Source organism: Protopterus annectens, chromosome 4.part0 (genome assembly GCF_019279795.1).
Source record: "Protopterus annectens isolate FY-2018-M chromosome 4.part0, PAN1.0, whole genome shotgun sequence".
Taxonomy (NCBI): Eukaryota; Metazoa; Chordata; order Ceratodontiformes; family Protopteridae; genus Protopterus; species Protopterus annectens.
Genome location: NC_056733.1, coordinates 1691468002 through 1691482009, shown reverse-complemented (window position 1 = coordinate 1691482009; position 14008 = coordinate 1691468002).

Here is a 14008-nt window from a genome sequence, read left to right as displayed (position 1 = left end):
ATTGGAAGAGGTAGGTAACTATCCATGCACATAAGACATGTAATATCCACCTATCTAGTATCATTTGCAAGCAATAACAGTTGTGCATGTGTACATGTTATGCAAATGTGTAGTGACCCTTGTTACAGGGCTGGGCTAAATGGCTATGTGCCCACCTACATAGAATGGATATTGAGAGTAGAGACACACTGGTTGAACATTCAGGTTTGCGTAGCCTAACCTCTCATTGCCAACCTAAGAGCCACTTGCAAATAATGTATGTAAGGTTGTGCAGAGTACTGTAATGAAACAAGTTGCATATCATCTTTAACACCAGTGTAACATCTGTAGTAGGAGTGTAAGATGTAGGAGACTGCTGCCCATGTGTACTTCATAGGTGATGGCTTACACTATCTGATTATATCCTGATCATTTTGATAGTGGCAGCAGAATCTATTGATACTTGACTGTTTGGGGAGTGGGTATCCGTACCCAACAGAGCTCATGGTTCTGGTGGATATGTGAGTATATACCCAGAAAAGGATACAGACATGTTGACGCATCATCTGTAATCAACTATCAGGATGTGATGTGTTCCTCAGATGAGGATTGCTGCTAAAGGTAGCTACTATGTTTCTGTAATAGTCAGTGTTGTCACGGTCATAACACAAATATTTATGTGTGAGCATCACTGTTTAAAACATCTTCATAAGCAATAAGTAGACTAAATACAGTACTTGGTACTTGTAGTACTGAATGCTCATGCAGGCATATCCACTAGTCAGCTACTGGTGTTTACTAATGTCATCTTTGTGTATGTGGCCATCCTGGGGAATGTAATCTCTATGCCATGTTCACTGCCAAACCCACCTAACACCAAACACACATTGTCTGGGATGCAGCTACAGGGGTAAGCTGGAAGGCAGTCCAGTCTACAGCCATGACTGGACTGGACAGTCATGAGGTGTAGCTTAACGCATGCATCTCATCACCACAACCAACACATATCCTTACCAGAACACAGTAAAGACACCCACACATACCACCAGAAATCACACACATTCACAGAGGCGTCTAAGTATCTGGCCAGGCAAGAGACCTCCCAAGCTGTAATAGATAGACAACATAATACACAAACTGTGTGAGATAGTTTGCCAAATTGTGACACCCCTCAGAACACGTGGCCAGAAACATGCCCAACAGTACTCATTTGTGAATGCAAACTCTAGCACTATGTTACACACCAAGCTATACAAGGGCAAACATACTGTCAGCTGCCTGTCTGCCATGATTAGTCACATACCCATACACTCAGACCACCTTTTGAACTATACACATGGCTCTGGCATATTCCATGTTATTGTGTTGTGCAGGACCTGTGATGCAGTAGCCTGGACTGCATGGAAACACACATGTAGGAACTGTCAGGTCTTGTAGCCCATGCAGGTATGTCCCAAGGCCTGGGTAGCATTCTGCCATTGGCCAGAATGATACTGCAGTACAGGGACAAAAGGATTGTATTCCACAATTGTCTAATGTACTGGTGTAATTCAAAGGGTATCCAGTATCTGTCTGCCTGGGATAACATAGTTGACAGACCATGATGCTTTGCCAGACAGGGCCTGCACCTGTCACCCCTGGGAATCTGGATACTGGCTAGTGCATTCATCATGCAAAGTTCAAGTGAAAGTACACTGCTGTATCAGGGACAGCCAAGCAATAAACTGCAGGTCTCTCTACTCAATGATACATTTCTGAAACTCAATATGGACTCACTTATATCAATCCTTAACTTGGAGAACATATCTGTGCAGTGACTGTGATATTGTTCAACTGTCCAGAGAGCACCCCTGCATGACCATGTTATAACACATACCTCACCTCTTGGCCATTATCTTTTATTGGAACACACAGGCCACAAGTGTGTCCATATTCCTGAAGGATATGTACACCCCCACGCTAGTTGCACTTGCATAACTTTACATGCATTATGCTGAGCAACTACCTTTGTGCCAAAGTGGAATCCAATTTGCACCTTGCGACAGATCACCCACCATGCCTCAGAATTCCCAACTGTCATATTGTGCTGCAATGGGGAATATTATGTTTGAGACAGAAAACCATAATAATGACTACTCTCAACTATCCCATTATGAACTGGGAAGACTCCTCATGTACCAACACCTGTGCTCAATGCATGTTGGATTTCATTGCCCCCAGTGACCTGGATCACCATAGTCACACAAACAGGGCTAACAGTATGCTGCACATAGTCAGTCTCCAAAGCCAATGTTATGCTTCTTAAGAGCAATGTGGTGACTGTCATGGCACCCATGCAAATGAACAATGCATGTGCAAAGACTGAATCCTACACAAATGCAATTTAAGCACTCACATAAGAGCAGTGATTGTGCCATTGAAACAGAACCAAGATTCAACCAAACACAAACAGGAAGGCAAACAGGTGGTACCCTGCCTTAAACTGTACCAGAGAAGGTAATAACTGTTGCAAGAGTGAACACACAGGAGTGGAGGTGATCCCTGGTCAGCCTCAGTAAGATGCAGATACACCATATAAAACCACACAAAGCTACTGTGAAACTAATCAGCCACATATTATGAGGCCAACCACAGAGCATTCTATAGCTGTGTCATGAATCGTAATGGCAACAACAAGACCTGCCGTGCTTCACAGCACTATGGCATGAGAAGTACTGCACCTACAGAAATAGCACCTGTTCATCCAGATAGGGTCTTGGATAACCTAAACCCACTCTCACCTCTCCCCAACAGGTACACATATTTATAAATCCATGTACACTACAGTGCCCTGTAATAACAACTATGCAGGTACAAGCTGCACTCTCTAAAGCCATACATACAGCTTGCATGGGACCTGTCAACATCCCAGGGTGTATTTTACACAAATGTCAGAACAATTTGCTCTCCACATACACATCATGTTCAATCATAGCTTCATGTCAGGCTGTGTACACACTGAATGGTGCACAGCAACAGTTATCACACCCCACAAAGGGGGAGTCACCACTGATAATGGGGAATAGTGCACTACTACCCTGCTGAGTCTGGTCTGTAAGGCCATGAACCTGGATCAACCTATTTGATGTAGTCAGTACAGATGTAGATGACAGTAAGGTTGATTCACACAGCATATCATGACCTTGCCAGGTCCAGCTGCACTCAGTAAACTAGGTGTATATTCCTATGTCACAGAAGTTTGCAAATGACTATGAGCTAGGAGCAATAGTTGACTCAATGAGTGCTGGGTGCAACATACAGAAGGGCCTTTGTGGGTCAGATGTGTGGTGAGTGACGTATGGCCACAATCTGACAGATAAGTATTGCATTGACATCCCCTATGTTAAAAACCCTATACCTATGAACTACCACCTAGGCAGCAGTCAAGATAATGGAAACTGTGTGTGTATGTGATGCAGCTGGACAGTAGTCTTTCCTTTGATAGTCACTTCACCGCACCAGTCAGGTAGTCATAAGTGGCATCCCTAATCATGACGGGATGCCATCCATGAATATAGAGATCATTGTTCAGCCATACTCTACACTCAAGTGACCCTTAATAGATCACATATTTTCTTTAAGGATTATTGGCCATGTTCAGATGACCTACACCGGCCTTCCCAAACCCTAGCTCCATTATGTAGCATGATACCTATCCTGAATAAAGCCATGTCCAACCCAGAGATGTTGGACATGCTACACTCACAAATCCTGATTTCAAATAAACACATGCTTCATAGACATCCACCTGTCTAGTACAAGAATCATAACATGCCTGACAGATCCCTGTCCCATACACTTTCCATACTCCTGTCATACTATGCATCCCTGTCCAGCAAAGCTGCACATTGCCCCTCTTTGAGACATGGTGTGATGACCGCATGGCAAATATATCAGTAACCATGTGGATCAGTTCTGTGGCACTGCTTGAACTGGCTACTGAAAGCTACCTGTCTGTTGGCTACAGCTCGGTAACCTTGCAGCCTAGGCACATAAGTGGCCCAGGGTGTATAGCCTACTAATTCACTATGACCATACATGCTATAGTTGTTATCCAGCTCTGCAAATACCATCAAGCTAGCCATTGTCCCATGTGTTTCACATGTGCAACACAGGTAATACATGGCAGGATGCTATACTGCTGTACAGTGCCATGTAGATGTATATGGCAAAGCACATACATGTAAAACTTTCCAACAGCACGTCTGCACGTTCACAGGTCATGTCCCTTAAGGCTGTGTATGACTATATATGTGACATATATACAGCATTAAGGTCTCTTGCATTAATGTAAACACATCCAGGCATGTGCTGATTGGTAAAGATACCAGTACAGGCAAACAGACATGCCCACATCAAGAAAACATCTACATGGAGTATGAGCAATGTCATTACTTGACACACACACATATGGTGATAACATCAAATCACCAGTAAGTGTCAAATGTGTGTGAGTTAAACATGTCAGTAGTGTTAGTGTCATGCTGATATGCAAAGACATATTTGTAATCAGAATAAATATGATACTTCTGTACTTCTCTGTGAGATACTGTGATCTGTCTCCATCATTATGTCATCCAGGTATGCTCCATGCCAGGCTCCCACCATATACCCACTTGGAGGATGAGGTCTTCATTCCATACCTCCTTGACAACCATGAAAGACTCTTCAGCCATGTGCCAAAGGATGCACAGCAGTGGGATGCCCAGTGGGAGGAACTTTGCAGGAGGGTAAATGATGCTGGCCACAATCACACCTATCAGCAGGTGCACCGACACTGCACTGACCTCATTAGATGGGTGAAACAGCATGCAAATGCAATCACCAGGGAACAAGGTGCAACAGGTGGGGGGGCCACTCACCCAGCCCCCCTCACATGTACCGAGGAGCTACTGGCCAACCTGGGGACACCTGCAGAACTCCATCCACAAGCTTTAGCTGGAATTGTGAAGGTGGGTATCTCACAACCACTGAGCTGGGAGTTGCCTGATAAGTCACTACTGCACATAGAACACAACTATATTTCATATAGTTACGTGTTACTGTACAATATTTAATGTAACATCATATGCAAGGCATGTATGCACACATGCCACATTCTATAGTTTGCTACTCTATGTATGCACAGATGTGCATACTCCATAGTATATTCTATTGTACTGGCTTATGTGCTAACATGCACATTGCACCCTGTAGCTATCACACAGGTGTGGATAATGATCTTACTGCTGTGACACTCCTATTTAGGTACCTCTGGCATTTCGCAGCTACAGCAGCCTGTTGCAGGTGAGATTGTTATTATTTATCAGGCTTGATAATGCACAGATCATATTAATTGCATGCTATCTGCCATGTGGCTATTTAACACATGCACACATAATGTATGGTGGTATGACTGTCGCACAATGTCATGTGCTATCTGACATGTCCATGACATTTTGTGGGCTGACTGCAACACTGGTTAACTATCCTACAAAACATGATATCTCTCATCGTAAACATTCCATCCTTTTTCTGCATAACCCTGTCCTCAGTGGAGCATATGAGACCTACAGGTGTATGTCGTATGGGACAACACTGACATGTGGAATAGATGCCCATCACAACCATTGGACAAAACATGTTTACACATGGCCATGGAGGATGGCCAGAGACATGAAGCAACACACACAGCAGAAGGGATGTACATGTGTGTACACCCTGTTGTACATTGGCTCGACACAATACAACTATGGCCTTTGTGTAATGCTGATATTGCAGATGTGACACACTAAACATCATACAGGCCTGTGCACAGCTTGTGTAGGCATGACATCAAACCACCACATAACATGTCTTGAACATCTTGCGTGTGTCACGACATGGAAGCTTTCACTTATACAGTATCCAAATACATGCATGTGTTGCACAACATGTACATACAACCACATCAGGCCACAGATACAGTACATTCACCTTCCTGGTGTCAGAAATCACTGTCATGCTTGCTCCTCATGTGTGTGAGGTACACAGATGGCATGTGGAATATGGAGTACTGCTAGGTTAGCTATGTCTGGGCATAGTTGCCAGACATCAGTAATATAGTTGCAGATGTGCAGGGGTGTCATCTGTATACCCTTCATTGACCTGTGTCACACATTCCACATTAGGGTTTAGTGTGTATACGTCTCAGTAATGTGGGTCACATTCCACATTAGATATGAATTGTGTCTGAACACAGTCACGGCAATGAACTGTGTCTGTAACTCACACTGTATAGCAATAGTGAAGCCACATGATGCCCTGCAATGGCTATGCACATCAGCTCAATATGCAGTATGTCACTGTATATCTGTAGGGCGAACTGACAACATTGCGTCAGCTGAAGGTCCATGTTAGTATAACATGTCCCTGCATTGGGACACCATTACCTCACTGTATATTTGAAAGGACACCATTGTGTTAAACATGTATGCATGTCATTCAACATGTCAGCAGAAGACATGTCATACTACATGTGATTGGCAAGGTCATATGCCACACATCAGGCTGGTGTACTGTTAACCTGTGCTGGTCTGTGGCACCATTGCAAAGTAAGGACATCTATGTCAAACATGGGTGCACAGCCACATGCATATTGTCTATAGACTCAGCTCAGGGGTAAGCAGAATAATGTTGAACAGACAAACATTGCTGTGGGGGAGATATGCAAGCTAGGGCTCAGGCAAACATAGTATTCACTCAACATACTCTTCTGCTCATGTCCTCGTCACACACAGGGGCAGTGACCAACAAAAAGCATCAGTGGCAGATGTACACAAGTCAGCGATGGTCTGTTAAAATGTGGGGTATGTTGCACAAAACATGGCAGTGTGGTGCAATGGTGCATAGTGCATGCATTGTGTTGCAGGTTTGGGGCATGACATACTAAAACAAATGGTGCAACACAGGGATGTATGCTCCCTACTACTATAATTGTGTAAGCTGCATGCCTTCTGCTATAACAAATGCATGCTGTTATGTGCAACACAGGGATGTATGATAACTACCACTATAATTGTCTAAGCTGAATGCCTTTTGCCATATCACATGCATGTTGCATTCTGTTGGGTGCCACATCATGTGTCTCTGTCTATGTCTGTCTGTGTGTCTGTGTGCCTGTGTGTCTGTCTGTGTGTATGTGTGTCTGTGTGTCCATACTGTGCAGTATAACTTGTAATGTACAGGTCTTGTCTGCCCCTCACAGGTTTTGCTGTAGGTGCATTGCCCTCCTGTGGTCCACCTGATGTTAGTGTCCCCACAGACTCTAGCAGTGATGATGAAAGTATGATTGAGGCACAGGCAGGGTTGTCAGGGGCTGAATCTGTGCCATTGGTTGCCATTCCACTTGTATCCCCCTCATCCCCGCACACAGTTCTCATGCCTACACATACCCCATCACCAGTGGCCATAGAGGAAGGACAGTTGGCGGGTGGTAGCATGGAACAGGAATGTGTGGAGACTATGGAAGGTGTGCCTGCACACCATGATCCCAGCCAACTGACTGGTGATGTTCCACACAGGCATGTGCCCAGGGCTGCTCATAGAAGGACTTCTGGCCATCATGCCCCTGCAAGACATAGCACATCAGTTGGTGTCACCAAACGCATGTTTCAGGCTGTAATGGAGGCACAAGCACGTGCTAAATGGCACAACAGAGAAGGGCTGAGGCTTCAGAGGGCTGCTGTCCATTCTTTAACTGACAACATCCAGGCAATTGCAAATGCTCAACATCATCTTGCAGATGATTTGGATTGACAACTGGGTGACATGGTGGGAGTCCTTGACCGTGGCATGTCAATCCTTGAGCGTGGAATGTCTGTGCTGGAACATCTGGTGGGAGTGAAGAGTCAGGCAAATGGACGTAGGCCAGCTACATCACCTGTTGAATGTCTATGTGAACATGCTACATCACATGCCCGCTCCCATAGTGGCGGTAGCAGCAGCAGTGCAGCTGGTGCTGTGCTGTCTACACCAGGACACAGCAGGCCATGTGCACATGGTCCTGGACAGTCCCAAATGGGACATGGTTCCAGTGGACATGTGTCATCAGACAGTACTCAATCTGGACCTCTGCCCGGTAGTGCCCATGCAACCCCTGGCAGGCGCAGGTCATGTGGCCATGGCCAGACACCGTGAACTGTAAACCCTGCCCTGTACAGTCTGCAGCTGTCAATAATACCCCTGTGTAGGCCAGACACATGCCAGACTTGAGTGCATACACACACACACACACACACACACACACACACACACACACACACACACACACACACCAGTAACAAATATAGGGCACCTCAACACACACACTCATAACATCCACACATGCCCAGTGAGATAAAAGGCCCTAACCCACACACATGATTTCATCCAATGGTGCAGCCTAGGCCTCTGACAAACATTATCACCCTTTGCATATGATGATGCCTGTGCTGCATCCCTGTCATCCAAACCATCGGTGCAGGGACATGCTCATATGGTCTGATGCACAGGGTGAACATACTAGGAAGATAATTGTAGATTGCCATTGTTGAGTAGTGTTGACAGGCATCAGACATACCATGTACTACAGTTTTAAAATGAATTTTGTACTTTTGACAGTACGTATCATATGTAACAACAGTAACTGCATTTTGATCTTGATGTTCTGCCTTCCTCCTTCAGGTGTAATTGCATGTGCCAGTGGATGTCAGTGTTTGTGGTTAGTGTCCCATATGTAAATGTAGACTACTCACAGGTCTGTATGACAATACCTGCATGCACTTTGTAGCTTCCACATCACAGTTATCATCTGCCATGTTTCAAACATGTTTACTGATCTAATGCTCCAGAGCATGATAGCTGTGTAGTAAGCTACTGTGGCCAGAGCCGTCACATCCATAGTGGGTGACATCACAGGTATAGTTACCTGGAACGGGGAGGAGGTAAAAGAGTGGCTTAGCAGATGACAAGGGTAAAGGCCAGTGGAAAAAGTGTTTTTTCATTGGGAAGCAGTAATGCCCACTCCCATGACAAGATGCAAACATGCATACACAGATTCACAGACACAGTAACACACCCACACACTCAGGGATTCCCAGACACAGTAACACACACTCACCAGTGCTGGGATGAGAACCTCTGCCTATGTGCAAATCATCATTATAGTACTACACAATTACAAGACACACCACAGAGATTACACATGTACAGGTAGTCAGAATGGCCTAAGATCGAAGGATACTAGAATGCGGAGAGTGTATGTGGGGAAGGGGTTCATCAGTAGGCTATGTAACAACAAGCCTCACCCCAGGGCATACATGCTTACAGGCAGTTAGAATGCCCTTCTAAGATTGATGACATCAACAGGGATACTAGATTGCATTGAGTGGATGGGTGGAGGGGGGTCTTATCATTTCAGTATGGTAAAATACAGCCTCACTCCATGGACCAGAAAGCCATACACACACACACCCACACACACACACACACACACACACACACACACACACAAACACACACACAAACACTGTGGCATTCACAAAGATATACACCTATGTCACACACATACAGACACTTGACATGTGTGAGATTCAAACTCCTGCCTATGTCTTGCTTTCTACACTTCACTCTGTACATATGTCTACAACAGTGTACAGGAAAGTGAAAAACATTTGGGATGTATTCCCCACCATACGTGACATATGTGGACACACACACGTGCCAGTACTGTGAATCAAACACCTGCCTATCTCATGATAGCTATTATTGAGTTACAGCACTATTGCATGCACTACAAAGTGTACTGGCTCTTTCCTTTGCCAACTGTGCTGATATATGCACAATATATGCACAGGGGAGGTGTTACTGTTACAGGTGTCAAGAGGTTTGCCTTCAGTGTCACCCTTACTACTTTCTACGTTGTGTGTCTTCTCCTTCAATTGACAAAACCATAGCTTAGCAGTTACACAGGTTATTGTAGGAATGGTTGTAACATACCTGCGAGCTGTCCCAGTAATCATTCATCTGCAAAGTAGCCCCACCACTTAGTAGTTATGTCCAAACATCTGTCCATACCTAAAGTACAGCTTACTGTACTTTGAGCATATCACCATATACAGTTGGCAATGCTGAGGCTGCATTGCAACTGCATGATGTACTAAGACAACAGTCACCTTCAAACATCAGACACTGCACATGCATGGAATCTAAGCACACATCAATACATGTACACATATGCAGTCTCCATCAGGAAATGGACTAACAGGTCATGAGGATACATTCCACACCTTTCCCACACCATGTGTGAAAAGTAGCTGAGCATTACACCATAATGGATGTTGTATTCATGTACTGGTAGGACACACAACCACCTTTACTGAGTAGCTAAGTGTACATTTATGTCAACAGCACATATCAGTAAGACATACACACAGCAATATTCAATGTCATGATCCCACAACTGTTAGTTGACAGTTCCACTGTGAAGCCAGGGCACTGTAGCGGTCAACAATGAGCACATCATATTTGCCACGCACACATCATATTTGCCACAAACACCTCATGATTGCTGGAAGAGTGCCAACAATGTGCTCTGTTTGAGCTAGGCATTACACTTAATCAAACATGTGTGAGGTCTGTGGCTTGTAATCATCTCACCCCAGCATGTTCTGGCTATTGTGGTAATACGGTTAATGTCCAGACAGTACACAGCATGCATGGCTTGCAATTGTTGACATGGGGTATATGTAGGAGCTGTGGGTCACATATGGCTGTACATGTCATGGACATATCACCTATAACTACTCAGGAACATTCAGAGCATAGCTGGATTTCCCTGAGTCTGTCAACACAGGCCATGTGTGTAGGTCCTATGATCCTGTTATTTGGGTATGTTTGTAGGCATTGCATTTAGTGGACATGTCTAATGACATACATGCCACATGGGTTTTTGCATGATATGATAGGTGTCATGGGTGACCAATAGAGAGGGAATATTACCTCTGTCAACATAGATATGAAACCTTATGTACTGTTAGCAGTCAGCAGCCATGGACCTATCTTCCATGTGCATGTGTGTAATGAATGTAGCCACCTGTATGTACAAAGGACAACAACAGCTATGGTATTTTCATTTATGTTGTATGAGTGTGGGATGTACATATCCAGGGCAGGTACATCTAGGTCATATCCAACCATGAGGGTGTTGTTTACTGGTATACAGCAACAGTCAACTGTGTTAATGCTGACAACATCCGAAGGACCCTGGTATGTGTACAACTGACCTGGTTACAAACAGTGGTATTATTGCATTGCATAACACATTATGCAACTTTGTCAGTACATGGGTAGTTTGCACAGCTGATGCAGGGCTAGGTACAGTCCACCAGTCGAAGGTTATTTGGTGTTGTACCATACTATTTCATACCACATTTATGGATGTGTGTTGGTAGTCTGAGGACATGGTGGCAGATGTTTATGAAGATACAACCTAGAATGCAGCTTTTGCCACTGTCACCCATACCTGACTCATCTGTGATGCATTATGTTGGAGTAGTGGTCTTTACTTGTGAGTAGCCTTTATGAATATGTGGACACCACCACCTGGAGTGGTCCATACCAGTGTTATGGCCCACATGTCTGGATCTGAGTTATATGGTGATAGTGCTAGTGTGCACTACAGAGCCTTCAGCCAGGTGTTCCTCACTGCACAGATGTCAGTATTCCCCATTGTAGGTTCTACATTGAGCAAATGGATTACGACAGCCACACATCTAGCACTGGTTAACATAAGCATCCAATGAAATTGTCTTGTAGGTGTCAGGGTGTTACTTCTGTGTTTAGTACATTTGCCTTGGAATGGCACTGTATGGGTAAATGTGACCTATGTATTATCCACACTCCCTTGAATCATGGATGCATGTGATCTGTGACAAAGGCTTGTCTTCTTTCAGTTATGTCATACCAGAATGACAGGCACTGGACAACCTCATAATTACAGCAGGACATTGGCTCATTGTTTTGGTCAAGTGGTCGCCACTCGTACCATGACATCACTGCTAGTGGCAGTATTGTGCTTGGTATCAAATTCTACATCCAAGTTGATGGACAGCAGCAGATGTTGTGTAGATGACCAATGTCAGATATACTTAGTAGAGCGGTCCTGCTAATAATGACAACTACTAACACAGCCGGGAGAGGCCATCTTGATACCTGCACCTCAGTACCATTAGACAATGGGGCTCACATATTATGCTTGCACATGACAACTTTTCCAAGTATAATGCCACTGTCCACAACCTGATATGCCTTTCAGGGCAGCAATGTGTGTGACACATGCTGCACTTTGCATCCACCTGTGTGTCCCAGTTAAACAATTGTCTGTCACTTCCACACATGCATGATTGTGTATACTTCACATATATATGGCAGCACTTCATGTACATGTATGCATGTGTATCACACAGCACAGGCAAAGATCTATAATTTATGGGCCACATACAGGTATCTGGTAGTAAACCTGTATGATGTGCATATATACTGACAGTTAAGATGTACTTAGCTGTAAACCTGTGTGTTTACAATAGGAGTCCATTGCAATATGTTCTGTACATCTAAGTGTATGAGCATGCACACTGTGGCCTTCTGTGGTTAGAATCAGAGTGCATCCCAAACAGCCCTGTGCTACTAAGTGTATGAGCATACCCACTGCCACCTTTTGTAATTTGAGTCAGTGCATCCAAGAAAGCCCTTTGTTTCTAAGTGTATGAGCATGCCCAGTATAACTTTGTGTAGTTGTTATCAGAGTGCATCCCAAATGGCCCTGTGCTACTAAGTGTATGAACATGCCCACTGTCACCTTGTGTAATTGGAGTCAATGCATCCAAACAAGTCCTGTGATACTATGTGTATGAGCATGACCACTGTAGCCCTGTATAGTGATAGTAGTTGTCCATTCCACAGATGGGCATACTCCAGTTCAGGGCTTGTTGTGCTACAACTATACTTCTCAGGCCTACCTATGTCTTACCTGCAGATGATGTGTCTTATTTGTGCATACAGGTTGTAATGGACTCCTACTTTAAACACACAGGTTTACAGCTATGTACATCTTAACTGACAGTATCCCTGTTGATGTCCTCAATCTTAGAAATGCATTCTGATTGCCTTGAAATGTGTAATCTTTGTGGCACATCTCATAACTGTGCAGTACAGTAATAGTGATTTGTAGACAGGCAGGAGTTCTAATCCCACCACTGGCAATTGTGTGTGTGTGTCAGCAAATCACTGAGTGTGTGTGTGTGTTTGTGTCTGCATCCTGTCATGACAGTGGGTTTTACTGCTTTCCAAAGAGAAACCACCTTTTGCACTGGCCTTTATCCTTGTTATCTGCTAAACCACCCTTTTCCCCCCACCCCACTGCAAGTAATCAGTCCTGTGATGTCACCCAGCTCAGAATCAGAATCAGATTAAGTGTAATTATATGGGTTATGTGGTGCATACCCCAACTGCATACCACTCTACTAGTTACCTTTACATAGGCAAGACTTGTAAGCACAATACTGGCAAGTGTGTGTGTGTTTCTGTGTGTGTGACTACCCTGTAGCCAGGCATACACATGTGTTATGTATTTTAACATGCTGCACACCATGGTAGTCATCTGTGGTGAGTGGAGTCTACAAATTATTACATAGTAAGGAATAGAAAGGAATAGACAGTCAAAAATGACTACTGTTGGGTATGTTATTTTCCTGTGCCACTGTCGAGCAGTGATACAGAAGTGGTCCCCTCGGTGTATTTCCATACCCATCATTCCCTCTCCCAAACTCCACAGTCTCCGGGGTATATTTCCTTAGCCGTCATTCCCCACCCCAAACTCCACATACACAACAACCATCCCTTCTCTGGTGAACTGATTAAGATTTAAATGTTATAATACAAGAGTTGCCTCTGTTTTGTGTACACGTCAATTCTTTTGGAACCCTTCTGTGTC